This window comes from Somniosus microcephalus, chromosome 4 (assembly GCF_052327205.1).
Source record: "Somniosus microcephalus isolate GS21.2 chromosome 4, FLI_Smic_1.0, whole genome shotgun sequence".
NCBI lineage: Eukaryota > Metazoa > Chordata > Chondrichthyes > Squaliformes > Somniosidae > Somniosus > Somniosus microcephalus.
Genome location: NC_140990.1, coordinates 88,548,113 through 88,575,369, shown reverse-complemented (window position 1 = coordinate 88,575,369; position 27,257 = coordinate 88,548,113). Strand labels below are relative to the sequence as shown.

At 50.0% G+C, this 27,257-nt stretch overlaps 1 long non-coding RNA gene and 1 pseudogene across 1 annotated transcript; both read left to right on the top strand.

The window, feature by feature from the left end:
• Positions 1-27,257, top strand: part of LOC147119474 (uncharacterized) — an 88,618-nt pseudogene that overhangs the window by 31,379 nt on the left and 29,982 nt on the right.
• LOC147119475 (uncharacterized) lies at positions 187-3,327 on the top strand. Its single transcript, XR_015078032.1, has 2 exons — positions 187-258; positions 862-3,327. It is a non-coding gene; the product is annotated as an uncharacterized LOC147119475 (long non-coding RNA).

Here is a 27,257-nt window from a genome sequence, read left to right as displayed (position 1 = left end):
GGGGACGCGGGCCGCTCACACCCCGAGCTCAAGGAGCGGGTTCATGAACCCCGGGGGGACGCGGGATGCTCACACCCAGAGTGTGGGCCCAGGCCCCATTATTAAGACGCTCAACATTATACGCCCGCCGCTTCCCGGTTTCTCCCGAATTGCTCAGCAAAGGGGCCCCGCGCCAAACTCCGGGACAGACAGGAAGTCAGGGAGCGTCTGTAAATGGAGGAGAAATGGTGACTGGTCAGGGAGCGTCTGTAAATAAAGGTAAATTATTCATTATTTTGCTTGGTTTGTGTGAATAAACATATCACTAATTTGAATTAGACTCTTCTCTGTGCCCGAACTCCTGTAAATATTGGCTGGAAAGTGGCCGGACTCTCAGGAGGCTCCACACCACTGGCTGCTCGTGTGTCAGTGATCTCCCATCACATTAATGTGTATCTGCTGTGTGTGTGTTTAACAAAGTGCCTAAAGCAATTCAAAAGGTGGGGAACCAGTGAGTGTAGAACTGAACCCATTCAGATTCAGCACCTTCAGGGGTGGAGAGGGAGGGGAACCAGTGAGTGTAGAACTGAACCCAGCCAGAGTCAGCACCTTCAGGGGCGGAGCGGGAGGGGAACCAGTGAGTGTAGAACTGAACCCAGCCAGAGTCAGCACCTTCAGGGGAGGAGAGAAATTGACTGAAAGGAAAAATGTTGCAGATGGTGCGATGGGTTTGGATTTTAGCACCGGGAGGAGGGAGTGTGTGGGACGGGGATTTACAGCTTTAGGGGAACAAGAGAGGAAAGAATGTTCCATAGAAACTAGAATTGCCTGTTCTGAATTTCTAACCGATACAGCGATGACTTTTGTAAACTCCTTTTACAGGGTATTAGAAGGGGAGGATTTGCAGACGGGAAACTCAAACCAAACATCAGGTCAAGATCTGACAGAGTCACTCGATTCATCTGCACCTGAATATCATCGGCCTTTGAATGTGGAAGGAGAAATATTTGCCAGTTCTGTCTGGGAAAAGATTTCAAACATCAGTGTGACTGGAAAAGCACCGAGACACCCACACCCCAGTGAGAGTGTTCCAGTGCACTGACTGTGGAAAGAGCTTTAACCAGTTACACAGCCTGAAAAAACATCGCAACATTCACAGCGGGGAGAAACCGTACACGTGTTCTGTGTGTGGACGAGGCTTCAACTGATCATCCAACCTGGAGAGACACAAGAACACCCGCACCACGGAGAAACCGTGGAAATGTGGGGACTGTGGGAAGGGATTCACTTACCCGTCCCAGCTGAAAACTCATCGGCACAGTCACACTGGGGAGAGGCCGTTCACCTGCTCCGTATGTGAGAAGGGCTTCACTAAGTTGAGATACCAAAAATAGTGGGGAACCAAGGGGCTAATGAGAGTGCGAAACTTAAAGTAATTAATATCAGTCACGAGAAAGTGCTTGAGAAAGTAATGGGACTAAAAGCTGACAAATCCCCTGGACCTGACGGCCTACATCCGAGGGTTCTAAAAAAGGTGGCTGCAGAGATAGTGGATGCATTGGTCGTGATCTTCCAAAATTCACTAGATTCTGGAAAGGTCCTAGTGGAATGGAAGGTAGAGTGGATACAGAAAGAATGATTCCACTTGTGGGGAAGAGCATAACTAGAGGCCATCAATATAAGATAGTCACCAAGAAATCCAATAGGGAATTCAGAAGAAACTTCTTTACCCAGAGAGTGATGAGAATGTGGAACTCGCTACCACAGGGAGTGATTGAAGCGAATAGTATCGATGCATTTAAGGGGAGGCTGGACAAGCAGATGAGGGAGAAAGGAATAGAGGGTTATGCTGATAGATTTAGATGAGGAAAGACAGGAGGAGGCTCGATTGGAGCATAAAAGCCGGCATGGACTGGTTGGGCTGAATGGCCTGTTTCTGTGCCGTATATCCTGTGTAATTCTAACAATCTCAGTTTTGCAATTTTCAATTCACTATTCCCTGTAAACCGATTGTTAAAATCTGAGCCAGTGTGTTGTGAGACAAAGAGCCTTGTGTCCAATAAGGGGAATAAAGGCCACTGACCAATCACCATTTCTCCTCCATTTACAGACGCTCCCTGACTAGTCACCATTTCTCCTCCATTTCCAGACGCTCCTTGACCAGTCACCATTTCTCCTCCATTTCCAGACGCTCCCTGACCAGTCACCATTTCTCCTCCATTTACAGATGCTCCCTGACCTGTCACCATTTTTCCTCCATTTACAGATGTTCCCTGACCAGTCACCATTTCTCCTCCATTTACAGACGCTCCCTGACCAGTCTCCATTTCTCCTCCAGTTTCAGACGCTCCCTGACCAGTCACCATTTTTCCTTCATTTACAGACGCTCCCTGACCAGTCTCCATTTCTCCTCCATTTACAGACGCTCCCTGACTTCCTGTCTGTCCCGGAGTTTGGCGCGGGGCCCCTTTGCTGAGGGCGCAGGCGGGTGGATAATGTTCACTGTTTTTATAATTGGGCCTGGGGCTGCACTCGGTGCAGTGAGGGAGGAAATGCAGTGGGTGTTGTGGAGATGGATTGTCAAAAGGTGTTTGATAAGGTGACGGACGGGAGGCTTGTTGATCAAATTTAGGCTCACGGTATTAAAGGGAGTGGGGCAGCGTGGATAGGAAGTTGGGTAAAGGGCAGAAAGCAGAGAGTAGTGGTTAATGGATGTTCTTCAGACTGGAGATGTGTGAGGTAATAGATTTAGGAGGAAGAAAAACATAGGAAATGTACATGAAATGGTAAAACTTTGAAAGGAGTGGAGGAGCAGAGCGACTTGGGGTGTAAGATTCTAGCGAATGCCTCATCTTATTAACTTGCAGGTTCAAACACTCCCAGGGCAGGTACAGCATGGGTTAGATACAGAGTAAAGCTCCCCCTACACTGTCCCATCAAACACTCCCAGGGCAGGTACAGCACGGGTTAGATACAGAGTAAATCTCCCTCTACATTGTCCCATCAAACACTCCCAGGGCAGGTACAGCCTGGGTTAGATACAGAGTAAAGCTCCCTCTACACTGTCCCATCAAACACTCCCAGGGCAGGTACAGCACGGGTTACAGTCCATGTAAAGATCCCTCTGTGATTCTGCAATTATTTACACAGGAGATCCCCAGTACCCACTGTGGTAAACCACTGTTTGTATTCCACTGTTTACATGCCTGGACATGCCTCGGCTGACTCCGCCCACAAGTCCAAGTATAAAGGTGACTGCTCCCCAGCCCCTTTGTATTCTGGACCGGTCGACCACTCGAGGCAGACCTTCATTCTTTTGTTAATAAAAGCCTTTAGTTACTCTCTTAACTCTCAGTCTTTTATGAGTAATTGATAGCGCATCACCCACATTCCTGATTATCCAGCAAAATTTTCACAGGGATAAACCCTGCAAGAGACTTCACTGCATTGACACTAATCTCCTGTGTGATATACTCGCTGGAGTTTAGAAGAATGAGAGGTGATCTCATTGAAACATACAAGATTCTGATGGGGATTGACAGGGTAGATGCTGAGAGGTTGTTTCCCCTGGCTGGAGTGTCTAGAACTAGGGGCCATAGTCTCAGGGTAAGGGGTCGGCCATTTCAGACTGAGATGTGGAGGAATTTCTTCACTGAGGGTTATGAATCTTTGGAATTCTCTGCCCCAGAGGGCTGTGAATGCTGAGTCTTTGAGTATATTCAAGACTGAGATCGATAGATTTTTGGACTCGAGGGGAATCAAGGGATATGGAGATTGGGCGGGAAAGTGGAGTTAGAAACACAGAAACGTAGAAGATAGGAGCAGGAGTAGGCTATTCGGCTCCTCGAGCCTGCTCCACCATTCAATGAGATCATGGCTGATCATCCAAACTCAGTACCCTGTCCCTGCCTTCTCCCCATATCCCTTGATCCCTTTAGCCTTAAGCAATATATCTAACTCCTTCTTGAATATATTTAATGAATTGGCTTCTGTGGTAGAGAATTCCACAGGTTCACCACTCTCTGGGTGAAGAAATTCCTCCTCATCTCTGTCTTAAATGGCTTACCCCTTATCTTTAGACTGTGACCCCTGGTTCTGGACTCCCCCGCCATCGGGAACATCCTTCCTGCATCTAGTCTGTCTGTCTAGTCCTGTTAGAATTTTATAAGTTTCAATGAGATCCCCTCTCATTCTTCTAAACTCCAGCGAGTGCAAGCCCAATCGACCCAATCTCTCCTCATACTTCATTCCTGCCATCCCAGGTATCAGTCTGGTGAATTTTCGCTGCACTCCCTCCATGGCAAGAACATCCTTCCTCAGATAAGGCGACCAAAACTGCACACAATACTCAAGGTGTCATCTCACCAAGGCCCTGTACAACTGCAGCAAGACATCCTTGTTCCTGTACTCAAACCCTCTCGCTACGAAGGCCAACATACCATTTGCCTTCTTAACCGCCTGCTGCACCTGCATGTTTACCTTCAGCGACTGGTGCACAAAGACACCCAGGTCTCATTGCACTTTCCCTTCTCCCAATCTATTGCTGTCCAGATAATAATCTGCCTTCCTGTTTTTGCCACCAAAGTGGATAACCTCGCATTTATCCACATTATACTGCATCTGCCATGCATCTGCCCAATCACCTAACCTGTCCAAATCATACTGGAGTTTCTCGGCATCCTCACAGCACACACGCCCACCCAGCTTTGTGTCGTATGCAAACTTGGAGATATTACATCTAGTTCCCTCGTCTAGATCATTAATATATATTGTGACTAGCTGGGGTCCTAGGACCAATCCGTGCGGTACCCCACTAGTCACTGCCTGCCACTCGGAAAAAGACCCGTTTATTCCAACTCTTTGCTTCCTGTCTGCTAACCAGTTCTCTATCCAAGTCAGTACCTTGCCCCCAATCCCATGTGCCTTAACCTTACACGCTAATCTCTTATGCGGGACCTTATCGAAAGCTTTCTGAAAGTCCAAATACACCACATCCACTGGATCTCCCTTATCTATTCTACCAGTTACATCCTCAAAAAATTCCAGATTAGTCAAGCACGAGTTGAGGTCGATGATCAGCCATGATCTTATTGAAGGCTTGATGGGCCCAATGACCCACTCCTGCTCCTATTTCTTTTGTTCATAACCCCACAGTCACTGACACCAATCTCCTCCTGTCTGATATAAACCAGCCCCACAGTCACTGACACCAATCTCCTCCTGTCTGATATAAACCAGCCCAAGTCACTGACACCAATCTCCTCCTGTCTGATATAAACCAACCCACAGTCACTGACACCAATCTCCTCCTGTCTGATATAAACCAGCCCAGTCACTGACACCAATCTCCTCCTGTCTGATATAAACCAGCCCCACAGTCACTGACACCAATCTCCTCCTGTCTGATATAAACCAGCCCCAGTCACTGACACCAATCTCCTCCTGTCTGATATAAACCAGCCCCACAGTCACTGACACCAATCTCCTCCTGTCTGATATAAAACAGCCCCACAGTCACTGACACCAATCTCCTGTCTGATATAAACCAGCCCCAGTCACTGACACCAATCTCCTCCTGTCTGATATAAACCAACCCCACAGTCACTGACACCAATCTCCTCCTGTCTGATATAAAACAGCCCCACAGTCACTGACACCAATCTCCTGTCTGTTATAAACCTACCCCACAGTCACTGACACCAATCTCCTCCTGTCTGATATAAACCAACCCCACAGTCACTGACACCAATCTCCTCCTGTCTGATATAAACCAGCCCCACAGTCACTGACACCAATCTCCTCCTGTCTGGTATAAACCAACCCACAGTCACTGACACCAATTTCCTCCTGTCTGATATAAACCAACCCCACAGTCACCGACACCAATCTCCTCCTGTCTGGTATAAACCAACCCACAGTCACTGACACCAATCTCCAGTATATGTCAGACTGAAGTTGTTTACAATTCTCATGAGCTTTTACGCTATTCCTAGTTGAGTTCGAGATCTCCAATGAAACACTCCACACACCTTAATCCGCCTGAGCACAGGCTTTATTTTTAATATGTAGATTCTACAGTAATACAACTCCTATACTAAATGAGTGCAAAATATTTACATGGGAGATTCTACAAAGGAATATTTATTGTAATATTTACAATATTATAGTTAAATAGTAAGACTCTTAATCTAACAAGCTGTATCCATGAACTCAGACTTTGATCATTGCCAAGCCTGAGAGGCACGAAAGGATTTTCGACTCTTTTAAAATGCCAATTAGAATGACATTGTCATCAATCGATGTCACATTACCGAGAGAGCCTCCTTTTTAAAGGGGCACAAACAGTCAACTCCAAATTATAATTAAATCAGATCCGAATACTGTTGCTGATGTTGACAATTGACTCCAGTCCCTCCAGTGCCCACTGGTCACGGAAGGCCTCCAGCGTCCCGGCGGACACCGCGTGCTCCATCTCCAGGGACAGCCCGAAGGATGTTCCACCTTGGCTGTAGCCATCAGCTTTCTTCTTCCCGGGGTGCTCTCTGACCTGAGCTGCAAACTGTTCCTGTATTTAAAGCCCAATCAGGTACAGCCCATGTGACCCTGGTTACCTCGGCCAATCAAACCATTGAGCTGAAAGACATTTATCAAACAAAGCATTCCATTGGATGGCTGTTTAGGGTTCATCGAGTATCCGCTTCCTGTTCATTGGAGCTACGAGGAATCTGCGAGTCAGAACAATGTCAGAGTTTGCTTTTACTGGGGCATTTCAAGAAACAAATGGCCTTCACAGTTCGGCTCAGTCCACACAGGCAGAGTTCTCAGCTCTGCTGGTTCTGTTCACGAGGTTGTTTCAGCTTAAAAGGGATAATTAGAGCCTGTTCTGTCTGAGGTGATTACAAGCTAATAGTTCACTAGACACGGGTCTTTAATACAAAGTTTACTCATATTAAACATACATGTACATTAAACTAGGAAGACTTTACTTTTATGACTCTATTTCATATTAAATCTGATCTTCTAATAAAACCCAGCTTTCTTACTGTCCACTCCTGGAGGCCCCACTCCCTGAGTCTACAACCTTCAGCAGGGTCAGTGATGGAGTTCCACAGCGGGAGTGATCCCAGAGTAACTGTCGGGATCGCACCCCCGTGGATGTTCCGGTCATGTATTTTTAGTTATCCTGGTGTCTAACACACACATCAATAAAACAGGGAATTCCTGGAAACACGCTGCAGGTCCTTCTTTATCTGGAGATCAAATGTCTGTTGTATAATTGTACCAGCAGTTAACAGGCTCCTGTGAACTCCTCCCTCTGCTATTTTAATGTAGGCTTTAACCAATTTATTTTAAACGGGTTTATATTAAATGGGTTAATGCCTGCCTTAAAATGGTAGACTCAGGACTGTCACACAATCATGTTAAATCTTCGTGGAATAATTACCTGTGATTTTTAGACGAGAAACTTAAACCTGCCGTGTCACTTTCAGTCAGGAGCAGATCGCAGTTTTACACCAATCTCTGATTTGACAGCACGTTTCCAGCATTCACCGTTGTTCTTCCTGATTCTTGTAAAGGAGCCTTCTGTTCCGTGCCTAGCAGCTCTGAACCATGGCAGAGAGCGGCTGGGACACATTTCTTACACGCCTCAAGATTAACTCACATGGGGACTTTGCTGTCAGTGAAGAGAGACAAGAAAGGCCAAAGTGCCGTTTGACCCTCTCCCCCAGATTGTCCTTTCTGAGCTCCAGCCAGGTGATGCTAAACACTCAGGTGGGAAAGACAAAAATCTACAATAATGTGTTTTAAACAAAGCTGATTATTTGACATTTATAAAAGAAAGACTTGCATTTCTATTGCGCCTTTCACGACCTCAGGACATCCCAAAGCACTTACAAACAATGAAGTACTTTTGAAGTGTAGCCACTGTTGTAATGTGGCAGCCAATTTGCATACAACAAGCTCCCACAAACAGCAACATGATAATGACCAGGTAATCTTATTTTTTTTGTTATGTTGATTGAAGGATAAATATTGGCCAGGACACCGGGGATAACTCCCCTGCTCTTCTTCGAAATAGTGCCATGGGATATTTTACATCCACCTGAGAGCGCAGACGGGGCCTCAGTTTAACGTCTCCAGAATATTAAATTCCAGCCCAGTTATAGGGGTTATTAACATCAGCAGAAACAAACCCCAACTGTCAGAATGAACACGGTTCAGTCCTGGATGTGATTAACAGCAGCAATAACAGCAGAATCCAACCTCTGCAGTCACATGTGAACTCGCTGGTGTCTCAGCAGGTTGGATGAATCAGTGAATCTCTTCCCACACACAGAGCAAGTGAACAGCCTCCCCCCAGTGTGAACATGCTGGTGTTTCAGTTGTTGGGATGAATGGGCGAATCCTTTCCCACACATGGAGCAGGTGAACGACCTCTCCCCAGTGTGAACTTGCTGGTGTGTCAGCTGATCCTTTTTGCTTTTAAAGCACTTCTCGCAGTCAGAACATTTAAAAGGTCTCTCATCAGTGTGAACAAGCTGGTGTTTAGTAAGCTGGGATGACTGAGTGAATCCCTTCCCACGCACGGAGCAAGTGAACGGCCTCTTCCCCAGTGTGGGTGCGCTGGTGTACAGTGAGGTCAGATGATCGCCTGAACCCAGTCCCACAGTGAGAGCACCTGAACGGTCTCTCATCAGTGTGAACACGTTGATGACACGTTAGTTCCCTGGAACTTTTATAGCACTTCGCACAGTCCGGGCATTTAAAAGGTCTCTTGTCAGTGTGAACTCACCGGTGTTTCAGCAGGGCAGAGGAATGAGTGCATCCCTTCCCACACTCGGGGCAGGTGAACAGTGTCTCCCCGGTGTGACTGTGTCGATGAATTTCCAGCTCAAACGGGTAACTGAATCCTTTCCCACAGTCTCCACATTTACACTGTTTCTCCCCAGTGTGACTGCGCTTGTGTCTCGACAGGCCAAATGATCGACTGAAGCCTCGTCCACATTGAGAACACGTGTACGGTTTCTCCCCGCTGTGAACGGTGCTTTTTGCTTCCATGTTCAAATCTGATGATATTCAGGTCCCAATGAATCAAGTGACTGTCAGATCTTGATGTGATGTTTTGTTTGAGTTTCCCGTCTTCAAATCCTCCCCTTCTAATATCCTGTAAAATGAATTTAAAACAGGAAAAAGGGAGCGTGAGAGAGAACACACAAAAACACAAAGGCAGGTTGTGAAATTGAGCTCAATGAATCTGGTCATTTGTGGGGTCGGCACCAGAAAAAAGTGACCATGAAAGCTGCCGGATTGTCGTAAAAACCCAACTGGTTCACTGATGTCCTTCAGGGAAGGGAACCTGCCACCTGGTCTGGGCCGACACATGACTCTAGCCTCTATGGGAGGAGAGAGAGAGGGAGGTGGTGTGGTGTATGTAACCTGTTCCACCTTAAGAGAACTACCTTAAGAGATGTACTACTTTCTCTTGGCTGCTGTATACTGTAATACCGGTGGTGGCCACACTGGTATATAAGTGTTGTGTAGGGATTTGCTGGGCAGTTCAGCCCTGACCTCTGAATAGTAAAGACCTGTTAAAAGTTATTCTTCTTGTCTGTGTCCAGTGATTGATCATACGCATAACTGGGACACACAGACTCAACAGTGGCGACGAGTCCGATCTTACCCTGCAGCAGTTTTACATCCAAGGCAGCTTCGTCCTCAGAATGGGCGTCGAGAAGAGGCATCCGCCATCATCATCCTGCTGAGCGCCATCGCACAGGAGGCATCGAGAACCCGGGTTAAAAAGAAAAATTCTGACCACGAAGCCCTCCATCAGCGACAGGCAGTGATCATCCCTTCTACCACGGTGGTGGGTAAGCCGATCAGCGACACGAGCAGAAAGTCGGCCGCGTTGGCTGTGGAGTAGGGGAGGGAAAACGGAGGAATAAGGGCGGAGAACTCGACCACGGCCAGTAAAAAGGGCCGGGCTGCAATCGAGGCCGAGAGGCGCAGCGACTGGGGCAGCTTAAGGCACGAGAGCCGCGGAGAAATCAAATGCAGCCGGTGTAAAGGACCGGGCTGCAAGCGGGGCTGCGAGGCAAAGCAGCGTCGGGGAATTGAGAACCGCTGGGGAGGCGAGAACGGCAGCAGCACGGCAATCGCCATTGCAGCCAGCGGGGGAAGAAGGCAAACGCGGGAATCTGCCATTGTAGTCGGCGGGGGAAGAAGACGAGCGCGGGAAAGACTTCCAAGCGCGGGAAGCCGCCATTTTAGTAGGCGGGGGAAGAAGACTAGCACGGGAAGCCGCCATTTTGAGAAAAAGAAAAATTTAAAAACTTGCAAGGATGCCTAAACATGGGAACATTAATACCTTTGATAGCGGTATCGAAGATTGGACCATGTATGTAGAACACATGGAAGTTTATTGTAAAGCAAATAAGGTACCAGATGATGAGAAAGCACTAACCTTATTAAGCTCAATGGGTGCGAAGACATACGGGCTATTGAAGCACCTTCTATCACCAGATAAACCGGCGGATCAGACTTTCGCGAATATTGTTACTGTCCTGAAAAATCATTTAAACCCCACGCCGCTGATGATAGCGGAACGATTTAAATTTTACAGAAGAACGCAGCTGAAAGACGAAAGCAACGCTGAATTTTTAATTGAACTGCGTAAGTTATCAAAGTACTGTCAGTTTGGAACAGGACTAGCAGATGCGCTGAGAGATAAATTTGTGTGTGGATTGTTAAAAGAAGGAACACAAAAGCGACTGCTTGAGGTGAATGATCTTACGCTTGATAAAGCTGTCACTATTGCAGCATTGCACGAAGCCGCAGCGAGAGGCACGGCGGAAATGCAGCTACGGTCACCGGAACTCAGCACCAATCAAATGGTCTTGGGTACAGTAAAATGTTATCGTTGTGGAAAGACAACACATGATCAGAACCAGTGCTGGGTCAAAAATCAGGAATGCAGAAAATGTGGCAGGCTTGGTCACATAGCTAAAGTATGCTGGTCAGGAAAGAAGACCAGCAACAAAAAGTCACCGCAGGAAAAGTACAGAAAGGTACACAAGGTGACAGAGAACAGTTCGAACGAACAGAAGTCAGATTCAGACTCCAGCAGTAATGAACTGGGTAGTCTAAGAGTACACAATGTTGGTAAGGAAGCAGACCTCCAAACAATTTGGGTCACACTTCAGATAGCAGGAGTCCAAGTGAAGATGGAATTGGACACTGGATCGGCATTGATGGTCATGAATAAGCAAGATTACAAAAGGTTATTCCCACATATTCCCCTACGGGATATGGAGATTGTATTGAAAACATACATGGGGCAAAGAGTATACCCCATCGGGAAGATAGAGGTAAAGGTGGTCCACAAGGGCAAAGAAAGCCGAGGAATGGACTTATATGTGCTACCTGAGGGAGGTCCACCACTACTGGGACGGGAGTGGATTAGGAAAATAAATATGGACTGGCATTCCTTAAAAGCACTAACGGTAGGTTCCGGTAAAAAAGATGTCAAACCTAAACGATTGTCCAGAGTATTGGACGATGCTAAAGAGGTGTTCCAACAGGGACTGGGAACACTGAGAGGAATTACGGCAAATATCAAGGTTGAAGAACATGCAAACCCAAAATTTTTCAAAGTCAGACCAGTACCTTATGCGATACGACCTGCTGTAGAAGCTGAGCTGGAAGGGCTAGAACGTTCAGGAGTACTGTCTAAGGTAGACTGGAGTGAGTGGGCCACGCCCATTGTTCCCGTCATGAAGCGTTCATCGAGCAACAAGCCGGGGGAACCGGGGAAGGTTCGCATCTGTGGAGATTTCAAGATCACTGTTAATCCGGTGCTTGACACGGTGCAGTATCCGCTTCCGCGGATTGAGGATATCTTCGCTTCGTTGTCTGGCGGGAAACACTTCACCAAGATAGACCTGGCGCAGGCGTACTTACAGATGGAAGTTGAGCAAGAGTCACTCCAGTATCTCACGATCAACACGCATAGAGGCTTGTACCGGTATAATAGACTGGTTTTTGGAGTGGCATCGGCTCCAGCTATTTGACAGAGGGCCATGGAACAGGTATTACAGGGAATTCCAGGCACACAATGTTACCTGGACGATATTCTGATTACAGGAGATGATGACGAGGAACACCTTGCAAATTTGGAACTGGTGCTCACCAGATTGAAAGAATATGGACTTCGAGTTAATCGCCAGAAATGTGAGTTCTTTCAGAAGCGGATCTCGTACTGTGGTCATGTCATTGACCAGGAGGGGCTTCATAAGTCTCCTGACAAGATCGAAGCTGTTGTGAAGGCTCCCGCTCCGGATAATGTATCCCAGTTGAGGTCGTTCCTAGGGTTGATTAACTATTACCATAAGTTTCTGCCAAATTTATCCACGGTGCTGCACCCGCTGAACGCTCTTTTGCAGAAGGGAGTACCATGGAAGTGGAGCGAGGACTGTAAGAGGGCCTTTCGCAAAAACAAGGCATTGATCACCTCAGAGGAAGTGTTGGCTCACTTCAACCCAACGCTGCCTATTCGTTTGGCTTGTGATGCTTCTCCATATGGTATTGGGGCAGTACTCTCACACAAGTTGCCAAATGGCCTGGAGAGGCCAGTCGCGTTCGCATCCAGATCATTGACCTCCGCTGAGCCCAACTATGCTCAGATAGATAGGGAGGCTCTCAGCCTTGTGTGGGGAGTAAAGAAGTTTAATCATTACCTGCAGGGCCAAAAGTTTACGCTTCTGACAGACCACCAGCCGTTGGTATCCATTTTTAACCCTAAGAAGGGTGTTTCGGTGATGACAGCACGGAGACTCCAGAGATGGTCCCTTTTCCTAGGAGCACATCAATATCAGATTGAATTCAAAGGTACAAAGCAGCATGGTAATGCTGATGGGCTGTCGCACCTGCCACTACCTACAGAGGAGGAGGCACCGACGGTTGACCCTGTTGAGTTATTTCACTCGACCATCATCGAATGTTTACCAGTCACCAATGCAAGTATTGAAAGAGAAACCAGGAATGACCCGACACTGTCCCGGGTCTACGAAGTGACAGTGAAGGGATGGCCAGCACATGGTGATCCACTGTTACCGGCATTCTCAGCAAGACGAGAACAGCTGTCCGTCTGTCAAGGAACATTGATGTATGGAACAAGGGTGATTATTCCTCCTAAGTTAAGAGAGAGAGTTCTAAAGGAACTGCATGAAGGTCATCTGGGGGGAGTCAAGATGAAAAGCCTTGCTAGGGCTTATGTGTGGTGGCCGGGTATCGACCAACAGATAGAGGATCTGACGAAAAGCTGCTCAGGGTGCCAAAAAGTGCAAAATGCACCTCCGATTGCACCGCTGCATCCATGGGAATGGCCTTCAACCCCCTGGCAACGTGTACATATTGACTTTGCTGGTCCATTCATGGACTCCATGTTTTCAATTGCGGTGGACGCACATTCTAAATGGCCAGAAGTGATTAAGATGACTACCACTACCTCGGAAAAGACGATCGCGGTGCTAAGAACGATATTTGCAAGAAATGGATTGCCAGAACAAATATGTTCAGACAACGGACCGCAGTTCGTGTCAGAAGAATTCCAGAAATTCATGAAGAAGAATGGGGTGAAACATTATACCTCTGCCCCATATCATCCGGCTACAAACGGGTTGGCAGAGAGATTTGTACAAACGTTCAAAAAAGCAGTAAAGGCCATGAGCGAAGATCAGATTCCACTACAACACAAGGTGGACAAATTCCTACTGGCATATCGAAACGCCACTCATGCAGTGACAAACCAAAGTCCTGCCATGATGTTCTATAACAGGAGGTTGCGGTCCAGGTTGGACTTGTTAAAACCAAATGTGCGGAGGGAAGTTGAAAACAAACAGTTCCAGCATATAAATAACAAGACCACTCGGAGTTTCGAAATAGGACAACCAGTGTTAGCCAGGGACTATAAAAACGAGAAATGGCAATCTGGAACAATTCGGGCCAGACAAGGACCCCTGATGTACACGGTAGATATTGGTGAAAATGTAATACGGCGTCATGCCGACCAACTGGTAGAATCGAGAACAAGGGCCGAACCCATGGTTACGGCAGAGACAACCGTGGAAGAAGTTAGTGAACCTGAAGCATCTACCTCAGAAGTGAATGTACCTGATGATGGTGTCCAATCCATAAGAGACCAACTAGATGAGTCACCCCAGCAACGAGAATCAGAGACCCCTGAAAGGCGTTATCCAACTCGAATCAGGAGGCCTCCTCAGAGACTGAATCTTTGAACTGTTTTGCATGAAGTTGTATATATATATATGTTATTATGTTATGTTAAATGGGGATATAACTGTTAAGCTAAAAAGGGAGGATTGTGGTGTATGTAACCTGTTCCACCTTAAGAGAACTACCTTAAGAGATGTACTACTTTCTCTTGGCTGCTGTATACTGTAATACCGGTGGTGGCCACACCGGTATATAAGTGTTGTGTAGGGATTTGCTGGGCAGTTCAGCCCTGACCTCCGAATAGTAAAGACCTGTTAAAAGTTATTCTTGTTGTCTGTGTCCAGTGATTGATCATACGCATAACTGGGACACACAGACTCAACAGGTGGGATGGCGAGGGGTCGAAGGAGAGAGACTTTATACATCTGCAGCTCAACAACAACTTTGACAAAAACTTCCAAACCCGCAACCTCCAGCTCGTAGAAGGACAAGGGAAGCAGGTACATGGGAACACAATCACCACCAAGTTCCCCTCCAAGTCACTCACCATCCTGACTTGGACAAATATCACCGTTCATTGCTGAGTCAAAATCTGGTAACACCTGGCATTGTGGGAGTATCTTCACCACACGGACTGCACTGGTTCAAGAAGAAGGTCCACCATCACCTTCTCAACAGGACACTGGGGATTGGCAATAAATGCTGGTCTTACTAGCAATGCCCACACCCCACGAATTAATTTTTAAAATCTGTATGTAAAACGGATTAAAAGCCTTTACAGAAATAATTGTTCCTAAAACAGTGCTCTTTTACACTGTGCGAACAGTGTCTGTTTAGCAACCTAATCTCCCCCAGAATCCACCTCCCTTGACAGTCCCACATTGGAAATTGTTGGGTCCTCCTGGGCTCAGAAGTACTGGGTGTTAAACCCAGCAGCTTCTCCATCTCCACTCCAGCTCAAACTGAAGCAACAAAAAGACCTACACAGGCGGCCAGGAACCGACTTCCGTCAGCCTGCAATAAAACTCTTCCCGACAGCCGCTGACTAATGGTGGCCGCAGCACCCACAATTCCCCGCGCCCCAGAAACTGCTCTGATTCTGATTGAGTTTTTTGATGAGGTAACAGAGAGGGTTGATGAGGGCAATGCGCTTAATGTGGTGTACATGGATTTCCAAAAGGCGTTTGACAAAGTGCCACATAATAGGCTTGCCAGCAAAGTTGAAGCCCATGGAATAAAAGGGACAGTGGCAGCATGGATACGAAATTGGCTAAGTGACAGAAAATAGAGAATAGTGGTGAATGGTTGTTTTTCGGACTGGAGGAAGGTACACAGTGGTGTTCCCCAGGTGTCGGTACTAGGACCACTGCTTTACTTGATATATATTAATGACTTAGACTTGGGTGTACAGGACACAATTTCAAAATTTGCAGATGACACAAAACTTGGAAGTATAGTGAACAGTGAGGAGGATAGTGATAGACTTCAAGAGGACATAGACAGGCTGGTGGAATGGGCGGACACGTGGCAGATAAAATTTAACGCAGAAAAGTGCGATGTGGCACATTTTGGTAGGAAGAACGAGGAGAGATAATATAAACTAAAGGGTACAATTCTAAAGTGGGTGCATGAACAGAGAGACCTGGGGGTATGTGTGCACAAATCGTTGAAGGTGGCAGGGCAGGTTGAGAAAGCGGTTAAAAAAGCGTGCGGGATCCTGGGCTTCATAAATAGAGGCATAGAGTCCAAAAGCAAGGAAGTTATGATGAACCTTTATAAAACACTGGTTCGGCCTCAACTGGAGTATTGTGTCCAATTCTGGGCACCGCACTTTATGAAGGATGTGAAGGCCTTAGAGATGGTGCAGAAAAGATTGACAAGAATGGTTCCAGTGATAAGGGATGAGGGACTTCAGTTACGTGGATAGACTGGAGAAGCTGGGGTTGTTCTACTTAGAGCAGAGAAGGTTGAGAGGAGATTTGATGGAGGTGTTTAAAATCATGAGGGTTCTGGACAGAGTAGATAGAGAGAAACTGTTCCCATTGGCGGAAGGGTCGAGAACCAGAGGACACAGATTTAAGGGGTTTGGCAGAAGAACCAAAGGCGACATGAGGAAAAACCTTTTTACGCAGTGAGTGGTTAGGATCTGGAATGCACTGCCTGAAAGGGTGGTGGAGGCAGATTCAATCACGGCTTTCAAAAGGGAATTGGATAAGTACCTGAAGTAAAGAAATGTGCAGGGTTACGGGGAAAGGGCAGGGAGTGGGACTAGCTGAAGTGGTCTTGCAGAGAGCCGGCACGGGCTCGATGGGCTGAATGGCTTCCTTCTGTGCTGTAACCATTCTATGATTCTATAAAATATTAGAAAGTTTGTTCCACAGAAGCACGGGGTTTATCTGCTTTTATTGATGAATTTAAAAAGTCTCTATTAAAACCTGAGCCAGTGTGTTGTGAGACAAAGAGCCTTGTGTCCAATAAGGGGAATAAAGGCCCACAGCCTCCCCTGGCCCCGGGCCCTGAACAAGGGACTGGAGAAACTCGCTGCCCTGCGGATCAGACAATCAGCCGGTGCTAGTCCCGCCCCTCGCGCTCCCCGATTGGTTGGAGGACCCGCTGCCGGCTCGCTGCTCCAGCCCTGCCCCGCTCACTCCCTATTGGTCGGAAGCTCCCGTCAATCAGGCTGTGGGCCCGGGTCACGTGTCCCCGAGGAGATCACGTTGACCGTCCAACTGACGCCGCTCGGTCCGGGGCCTCGCGGACTCTCAGGTTTTTCTATTTCTCTTTATTCTCTCCCGATCCACCCCTCCTCCCGCACCCCGCGCGATTCTCCACCCAATCGGAGCGGAGAAAACTCACTTTGCGTCACCGATCGCGACTCTGTAACCGACACCAAGGCCTTTCCCGGAATGCCCTGCGCCGACTCCGTCCGACAGGATCCGAGTGCGCAGGCGCAGCTCCGAGTGGGGGAGGGGGTTGGTGTCCTCTGGGCATGTGCGGTTATTACCCTTGGTGACCGGCAGGGGTCGCTGTGCCGGACTCGGCCAAAACCGCCGTCCCGCGTACGCATGCTTGGACTCTCGGCTGTCAATCAACCAACAGCCAGAAGAGGTCGCTGGTGAGGCCAGTGAAGAAAGAAAGATTTGCATTTATATAACGCCTTTCACCACCACCGGACGTCCCAAAGCGCTTTACAGTCAATGATGTACTTTTGAAATGTAGTCACTGTTGTAATGTAGGAAACACGGAAGTCAATAATCGTACAGCAAGCTCCCACAAACATCAATGTGATAATGACCAGATAATCTATCTTTTTCTTATGTTAATTGAGGGATACACATTGGCTAGGACACCGGGGATAACTCCCCTGCTCTTTCCCACATTATAACAGTGACTACACTCCAAAAGTACCTCGTTGGGTGTAAAGCACTTCAAGACGTCTGGTGGTCATGAAAGCACTATATAAATGCAAGCCTATCTTTCTCGAAATAGTGTCATGGGATCTTTTACATCCGCCTGAGAGAGCAGACAGGGCCTCAGTTTAATGTCTCATCCGAAAGATGGCACCTCCGACAATGCAGCACTCCCTCAGCACTGCACTGGAGTGTCAGCCTAGATTTCTATGTTCAAGTTTCTGGAGTGGAACTTGAACCCACAACTTTCTGACTCAGAGGCAAGAGTGCTACCCACTGAGCCACTGGCTGACACTAAAGAACACACAGTTCTGACAAAAGGTCATCGACCTGAAACGTTAACTCTGTTTCTGTCTCCACAGATGCTGCCTGACCTGCTGAGTATTTCCAGCATTTTCTGTTTTTATTAAAGACACGAGGGAGTGATTGCTGACAGGAAGAACGTTGGGTCGTCCTGCGCATGCGCACCTTCCTGGCGGCTGAGGTGAAACACCGACTCGCCCCCACCTGAGCCGTGCACACGTACCAGATGTTGCGGCTCCACATGCGCGCCCGATGTTCCAATTGCAGGGTTTTGTGCGCTGAGCATGCGCATTGTGGACCGATCGGGACGGGCGATTGTGGAGCAGGAGGGAGAGCGCGGGGGCCATGAGCACATGCGCGGGACTCAGAGTCAACAGAGGGCTTTCTGGAACGCCGGGGGCTTGTGGGTATTACAGCCGCCATTACTATTGATCCTTTCAACCAACCTGTGCAGCAGCTGGAGCCTGAAAATCAGCTTCACTGCCCCTGGGTTCAGAAAGGGGAAAATTACACAACAGTTTGCCTCTGATCCTTTTCTGATCTCAATTTACAGGGTTATAGAAGTGGAGCAGTTACAGGCGGGAAGCTCAGACCAAACATCACGTCAAGATCTGACAGAGTCGCTCGATTCATCCGGACCTGAATATCATCGGTTTTTGCACATGGAAGGAGAAAGCAGCGATCGCAGCGATGACAAACCGCACACGTGTTCAGTGTGTGGACGCGGATTCAGCCGATCGCCTGACCTGGTGAGACACGTGCACCATCACACTGGGGAGAAACCGGGTAAAGGTGGGGACGGCGGGAAGGGATTCAGTTCCCCGTCTGCAATAGAAGTTCAATGACGCAGTCACACCAGGGACAGTCCGTTCACCTGCTCCGTGTGTGGAAAGGGATTTGTTCGTTCATCCCACCTGCAAACACACCAGCTTGTTCACACTGACGAGAGACCATTTCAGTGTTCTGACTGTGGGAAGAGCTTTAAAAGCCCCCAGTATCTGAAGAAACACCAGCGAGCTCTCACTGATGAGAGGCCGTTTAACTGTTTTGACTGTGGGAAGAGCTTTAAAAGCCCCGGGGATCTGAAGGGACACCAGCTTCTTCACACTGATGAGAGACCATTTCAGTGTCCTAACTGTGGGAAGAGCTTTAAAAGCTCTGGGGAGCTGAAGGGACACCAGCTTGTTCACACTGATGAGAGACCATTTCAGTGTCCTAACTGTGGGAAGAGCTTTAAAAGCTCTGGGGAACTGAAGGGACACCAGCTTGTTCACACTGATGAGAGACCATTTCAGTGTCCTAACTGTGGGAAGAGCTTTAAAAGCCCCCGGGATCTGAAGGAACACCAGCGAGTTCACACTGATGAGAGACCGTTCAACTGTCCTGACTGTGGGAAGAGCTTTAAAAGCCTCGGGCAACTGAAGGAACACCAGCGAGCTCACACTGATGAGAGACCATTTCAGTGTCCTAACTGTGGGAAGAGCTTTAAAAGCCCCCAGGATCTGAAGCGACACCAGCTTGTTCACACTGATGAGAGATCATTTCAGTGTTCTGACAGTGGTAAGAGCTTTAAAAGCCCCAGGAAACTGAAGCAGCACCAGCGAGCTCACACTGATGAGAGGCCGTTTAATTGTTCTGACTGTGGGACGAGCTTTAAAAGCTCCGGGGATCTGAAGCAACACCAGCTGGTTCACACTGGGGAGAGACCTTTCAGTGTCCTAACTGTGGGAAGAGCTTTAAAAGCCCCCAGGATCTGAAGGGACACCAGCTTGTTCACACTGATCATCGAATCTAACAGCACAGAAGGAGGTGATTCGGCCCATCGTGTCTGTGCCGGCTCTTTGAAAGAGCTGTCCAATTTAGTCCCAAACCCCAGCTTTATCCCCAGAACTCTGCAAACTAGTCCTCTTCAAGGACATGTCCAATTACCATTTGAAAGTTCCTGTAGAACCTGATTCCAGCATCCTTTCAGATGGTGCGTTCCAGATCTTAACAACCCTCTGTGTGCAAACAATTCTCCTCATTTCCCTCTAGTTCTTTTAGCAACTATTTTAAATCTGTGACCATTGGTTACCAACCCACATGCCAGAGTGAACAGTTTCTCCCGACTTGCTCGATCAAAACCCCTCATCATTTTGAACACCTCTATTAGGTCTCCTCTTAACCTTCTCTGCTCTAAGGGGAACAATCCCAGCTTCTCCAATCTCTCCACATAACTGAAATCCCTCATCCATGGTACCATCCTGGTCAACCTCCTCTGCACCCTCTCCAAGGCCTTGACATCCTTCCTAAAGTGTGGTGCCCAGAACTGTACACAAGACTCCAGCTGAGGCCAAAACCCTGCAGCTGTACAAAACCCTGGTTAGACCACACCTGGAGTACTGTGAGCAGTTCTGGGCACCACACCTTAGGAAGGATATATTGGCCTTGGAGGAAGTGCAGCGTAGGTTTACCAGAATGATACCCGAACTTCAAGGGTTAAGTTACGAGGAGAGATTATACAAATTAGGGTTGTATTCCCTGGAATTTAGAAGGTTAAGGTGTGATCTGATCGAAGTTTTCAGGATATTAAGGGGAACAGATAGGGTAGATAGAGAGAAACTATTTCCGCTGGTTGGGGATTCTAGGACTGGGGGCATAGTCTAAAAATTAGAGCCAGACCTTTCAGGAGTGAAATTAGGAAACACTTCTACACACAAAGGGTGGTAGAAGTTTGGAACTCTGTTCCGCAAACGGCAACTGATGCGAGATCAATTGTTAATTTTAAATCTGAGATTGATAGGTTTTTGTTACCCAAAGGTATTAAGGGATATGGGCCAAAGGCGGGTGTATGGAGTTAGGTCACAGATCAGCCATCATCTCATTGAAAGGCGGAACAGGCTCGAGGGGCTGAATGGCCTCCTCCTGTCCTATGTTCCTAACTAGTGATTTGTAAAGGTTTAGTGTAACTTCCTTGTTTTTGTATTCAATGGCCCTATTTACAAAGCCAAGTATCCCATACGCTTTCTGAACCGCCTCACCAACTTGCCGCGGCACTTTCAAAGATTTGTGAATATGGACCCCCAGGTCCCTCTGCTCTTGCACCCCCTCAAAATAGTCCCATTTAGATTATACGGCCTCTCCCTGTTGTTCCTGCCAAAGTGCATCACTTCACACTTATCCTCATTTAATTTCATCTGCCTTGTGTCTGCTCATTTCACAGTCTGTCTCTGTCCTCCTGAAGTCTGCTACTACTATGCTCACTATTTACTACGTTGCCATGTTTTGTATCATCCGTAAACTTTGAAATTTTACACCTATACCCAAGTCCAGGTCAGTTATATATAACAAGAAAAGCAGTGGTCCTAATCCCGACCCCTGGGGGAACCCACTGCATACTTCCCTCCAGTCAGAAAAACATCCCTCAGCACTGCTCACTGCCTCCTCTCCCTTAACCAATTATATACCCAAATTACCATCAGCCCTTTAATTCCCTGTGCTTCTCTTTTCCGAGTAAGTCTCTTATGTGGTACTTTATCAAATGCCTTTAGAAAGTCCATGTATACAACATCTACTGCACTACCTTCATCAACTCTCTGTTACTTCATCAAAGAACTCAATCAGTTTAGTCAGACATGATTTACCTTTAACAAATCCATACTGGCTGCCCCTTATTAGCCCATCCTTCTCCAAGTGAGAATTAATTTTGTCCTTGACAATGGTCTCTAGTCATACACCCATCACTGACATTAGACTGATTGGCCTGTAGTTACCAGGTTTATCCCTCTCCCCTTTTTTAAACAGGGGTGTAACATTTGCAATCCTCCAGTCTTCTGGCACCACTCCCATATATCTGAGGGAGATTGAAAGATTGTGGTCCGAGCTTCTGCTATCTCCACCCTAGCTTCCCTCAGCAATCTAGGATGCATCCCATCTGGACCGGGTGACTTGTTAGCATCTGTCTCCACAAAAGAAGTTAAGTACCAGGTAAGGCCTCACAGCGTCGGTGGGAATTCAGCGGCAGCAGCGGGGCTATAAAAGTCCCAGAGACCAGGTAAGGCCTCACAGCGTCGGCGGGAATTCAGCGGCAGCAGCGGGGCTATAAAAGTCCCAGAGACCAGGTAAGGCCTCACAGCGTCGGCGGGAATTCAGCGGCAGCAGCGGGGCTATAAAAGTCCCAGAGACCAGGTAAGGCCTCAGTGCGTCGGTGGGAATTCAGCGGCAGGAGCGGGGCTATAAAAGTCCCCAGAGACCAGGTAAGGCCTCAGTGCGTCGGGGGGAACTCAGCGGCAGCAGCGGGGCTATAAAAGTCCCAGAGACCAGGTAAGGCCTCACAGCGTCGGCGGGAATTCAGCGGCAGCAGCAGGGCTATAAAAGCCCCAGAGACCAGGTAAGGCCTCACAGCGTCGGTGGGAATTCAGCGACAGCAGCGGGGCTATAAAAGTCCCAGAGACCAGGTAAGGCCTCACAGCGTCGGCGGGAATTCAGCGGCAGCAGCGGGGCTATAAAAGTCCCAGAGACCAGGTAAGGCCTCACAGCGTCGGCGGGAATTCAGCGGCAGCAGCGGGGCTATAAAAGTCCCAGAGACCAGGTAAGGCCTCACAGCGTCGGCGGGAATTCAGCGGCAGCAGCGGGGCTATAAAAGCCCCAGAGACCAGGTAAGGCCTCACAGTGTTGGTGGGAATTCAGCGGCAGCAGCGGGGCTATAAAAGTCCCAGAGACCAGGGAAGGCCTCACAGCGTCGGTGGGAATTCAGCGGCAGCAGCAGGGCTATAAAAGTCCCAGAGACCAGGTAAGGCCTCAGTGCGTCGGCGGGAATTCAGCGGCAGCAGCGGGGCTATAAAAGTCCCAGAGACCAGTAAGGCCTCACAGCGTCGGTGGGAATTCAGCGGCAGCAGTGGGGCTATAAAAGTCCCAGAGACCAGGTAAGGCCTCACAGCGTCGGTGGGAATTCAGCGGCAGCAGCGGGGCTATAAAAGTCCCAGAGACCAGGTAAGGCCTCACAGCGTCGGCGGGAATTCAGCGGCAGCAGCGGGGCTATAAAAGTCCCAGAGACCAGGTAAGGCCTCAGTGCGTCGGTGGGAATTCAGCGGCAGCAGTGGGGCTATAAAAGCCCCAGAGACCAGGTAAGGCCTCACAGTGTTGGTGGGAATTCAGCGGCAGCAGCGGGGCTATAAAAGTCCCAGAGACCAGGTAAGGCCTCAGTGCGTCGGCGGGAATTCAGCGGCAGCAGCGGGGCTATAAAAGTCCCAGAGACCAGTAAGGCCTCACAGCGTCGGTGGGAATTCAGCGGCAGCAGTGGGGCTATAAAAGTCCCAGAGACCAGGTAAGGCCTCAGTGCGTCGGCGGGAATTCAGCGGCAGCAGCGGGGCTATAAAAGTCCCAGAGACCAGGTAAGGCCTCACAGCGTCGGCGGGAATTCAGTGGCAGCAGTGGGGCTATAAAAGTCCCAGAGACCAGGTAAGGCCTCACAGCGTCGGCAGGAATTCAGCGGCAGCAGCGGGGCTATAAAAGTCCCAGAGACCAGGGAAGGCCTCACAGCGTCGGTGGGAATTCAGCGGCAGCAGCGGGGCTATAAAAGTCCCAGTGACCAGGTAAGGCCTCACAGCGTCGGGGGGAATTCAGCGGCAGCAGCAGGGCTATAAAAGTCCCAGAGACCAGGTAAGGCCTCACAGCGTCGGCGGGAATTCAGCGGCAGCAGCGGGGCTATAAAAGTCCCAGAGACCAGGGAAGGCCTCAGTGCGTCGGTGGGAATTCAGCGGCAGCAGCGGGGCTATAAAAGTCCCAGAGACCAGGTAAGGCCTCACAGCGTCGGCGGGAATTCAGCAGCGGCAGCGGGGCTATAAAAGTCCCAGAGACCAGGTAAGGCCTCACAGCGTCGGCGGGAATTCAGCGGCAGCAGCGGGGCTATAAAAGTCCCAGAGACCAGGTAAGGCCTCACAGCGTCGGCGGGAATTCAGCGGCAGCAGCGGGGCTATAAAAGTCCCAGAGACCAGGTAAGGCCTCACAGCGTCGGCGGGAACTCAGCGGCAGCAGCGGGGCTATAAAAGTCCCAGAGACCAGGTAAGGCCTCACAGCGTCGGTGGGAATTCAGAGCCAGCAGCGGGGCTATAAAAGTCCCAGAGACCAGGTAAGGCCTCACAGCGTCGGCGGGAATTCAGCGGCAGCAGCGGGGCTATAAAAGTCCCAGAGACCAGGTAAGGCCTCACAGCGTCGGCAGGAATTCAGCGGCAGCAGCGGGGCTATAAAAGTCCCAGAGACCAGGTAAGGCCTCACAGCGTCGGCGGGAATTCAGCGGCAGCAGTGGGGCTATAAAAGTCCCAGAGACCAGGGAAGGCCTCACAGCGTCGGCAGGAATTCAGCGGCAGCAGCGGGGCTATAAAAGTCCCAGAGACCAGGTAAGGCCTCACAGCATCGGTGGGAATTCAGCGGCAGCAGCGGGGCTATAAAAGTCCCAGAGACCAGGTAAGGCCTCACAGCATCGGTGGGAATTCAGCGGCAGCAGCGGGGCTATAAAAGTCCCAGAGACCAGGGAAGGCCTCACAGCGTCGGCGGGAATTCAGCGGCAGCAGTGGGGCTATAAAAGTCCCAGAGACCAGGTAAGGCCTCAGTGCGTCGGTGGGAATTCAGCGGCAGCAGCGGGGCTATAAAAGTCCCAGTGACCAGGTAAGGCCTCACAGCGTCGGCGGGAATTCAGCGGCAGCAGCGGGGCTATAAAAGTCCCAGAGACCAGGTAAGGCCTCACAGCGTCGGCGGGAATTCAGCGGCAGCAGCGGGGCTATAAAAGTCCCAGAGACCAGGTAAGGCCTCACAGCGTCGGCGGGAATTCAGCGGCAGCAGCGGGGCTATAAAAGTCCCAGAGACCAGGTAAGGCCTCACAGCGTCGGCAGGAATTCAGCGGCAGCAGCGGGGCTATAAAAGCCCCAGAGACCAGGTAAGGCCTCACAGCGTCGGTGGGAATTCAGCGGCAGCAGCGGGGCTATAAAAGTCCCAGAGACCAGGTAAGGCCTCACAGCGTCGGCGGGAATTCAGCGGCAGCAGCGGGGCTATAAAAGTCCCAGAGACCAGGTAAGGCCTCACAGCGTCGGCGGGAATTCAGCGGCAGCAGCGGGGCTATAAAAGTCCCAGAGACCAGGGAAGGCCTCACAGCGTCGGTGGGAATTCAGCGGCAGCAGCGGGGCTATAAAAGTCCCAGAGACCAGGGAAGGCCTCACAGCGTCGGTGGGAATTCAGCGGCAGCAGCGGGGCTATAAAAGTCCCAGAGACCAGGTAAGGCCTCACAGCGTCGGTGGGAATTCAGCGGCAGCAGCGGGGCTATAAAAGTCCCAGAGACCAGGGAAGGCCTCACAGCGTCGGTGGGAATTCAGCGGCAGCAGCAGGGCTATAAAAGTCCCAGAGACCAGGGAAGGCCTCACAGCGTCGGCGGGAATTCAGCGGCAGCAGCGGGGCTATAAAAGTCCCAGTGACCAGGTAAGGCCTCACAGCATCGGTGGGAATTCAGCGGCAGCAGCGGGGCTATAAAAGTCCCAGTGACCAGGTAAGGCCTCACAGCATCGGTGGGAATTCAGCGGCAGCAGCGGGGCTATAAAAGTCCCAGAGACCAGGGAAGGCCTCACAGCGTCGGCGGGAATTCAGCGGCAGCAGCGGGGCTATAAAAGTCCCAGAGACCAGGTAAGGCCTCACAGCGTCGGCGGGAATTCAGCGGCAGCAGCGGGGCTATAAAAGTCCCAGAGACCAGGTAAGGCCTCACAGCGTCGGCGGGAATTCAGCGGCAGCAGCGGGGCTATAAAAGTCCCAGAGACCAGGTAAGGCCTCACAGCGTCGGCGGGAATTCAGCGGCAGCAGTGGGGCTATAAAAGTCCCAGAGACCAGGTAAGGCCTCACAGCGTCGGCGGGAATTCAGCGGCAGCAGCGGGGCTATAAAAGTCCCAGAGACCAGGGAAGGCCTCACAGCATCGGTGGGAATTCAGCGGCAGCAGCGGGGCTATAAAAGTCCCAGAGACCAGGTAAGGCCTCACAGTGTCGGGGGGAATTCAGCGGCAGCAGCGGGGCTATAAAAGTCCCAGAGACCAGGTAAGGCCTCACAGTGTCGGGGGGAATTCAGCGGCAGCAGCGGGGCTATAAAAGTCCCAGAGACCAGGTAAGGCCTCACAGCGTCGGTGGGAATTCAGCGACAGCAGCGGGGCTATAAAAGTCCCAGAGACCAGGTAAGGCCTCACAGCGTCGGTGGGAATTCAGCGGCAGCAGCGGGGCTATAAAAGCCCCAGAGACCAGGTAAGGCCTCACAGTGTCGGGGGGAATTCAGCGGCAGCAGCGGGGCTATAAAAGTCCCAGAGACCAGGTAAGGCCTCACAGCGTCGGCAGGAATTCAGCGGCAGCAGCGGGGCTATAAAAGTCCCAGTGACCAGGTAAGGCCTCACAGCGTCGGCAGGAATTCAGCGGCAGCAGCGGGGCTATAAAAGCCCCAGAGACCAGGTAAGGCCTCACAGCGTCGGCAGGAATTCAGCGGCAGCAGCGGGGCTATAAAAGCCCCAGAGACCAGGTAAGGCCTCACAGCGTCGGCGGGAATTCAGCGGCAGCAGCGGGGCTATAAAAGTCCCAGAGACCAGGTAAGGCCTCACAGCGTCGGTGGGAATTCAGCGGCAGCAGCGGGGCTATAAAAGTCCCAGAGACCAGGTAAGGCCTCAGTGCGTCGGTGGGAATTCAGCGGCAGCAGCGGGGCTATAAAAGTCCCAGAGACCAGGTAAGGCCTCACAGCGTCGGCGGGAATTCAGCGGCAGCAGCGGGGCTATAAAAGGCCCAGTGACCAGGTAAGGCCTCACAGCGTCGGCGGGAATTCAGCGGCAGCAGCGGGGCTATAAAAGCCCCAGAGACCAGGTAAGGCCTCACAGCGTCGGTGGGAATTCAGCGGCAGCAGCGGGGCTATAAAAGTCCCAGTGACCCAGGTAAGGCCTCACAGCGTCGGTGGGAATTCAGCGGCAGCAGCGGGGCTATAAAAGCCCCAGAGACCAGGTAAGGCCTCACAGCGTCGGCGGGAATTCAGCGGCAGAGCGGGGCTATAAAAGGCCCCAGAGACCAGGTAAGGCCTCACAGCGTCGGCGGGAATTCAGCGGCAGAGCGGGGCTATAAAAGGCCCCAGAGACCAGGGAAGGCCTCACAGCGTCGGTGGGAATTCAGCGGCAGAGCGGGGCTATAAAAGTCCCAGAGACCAGGGAAGGCCTCACAGCGTCGGTGGGAATTCAGCGGCAGAGCGGGGCTATAAAAGGCCCCAGAGACCAGGGAAGGCCTCACAGCGTCGGTGGGAATTCAGCGGCAGAGCGGGGCTATAAAAGTCCCAGAGACCAGGGAAGG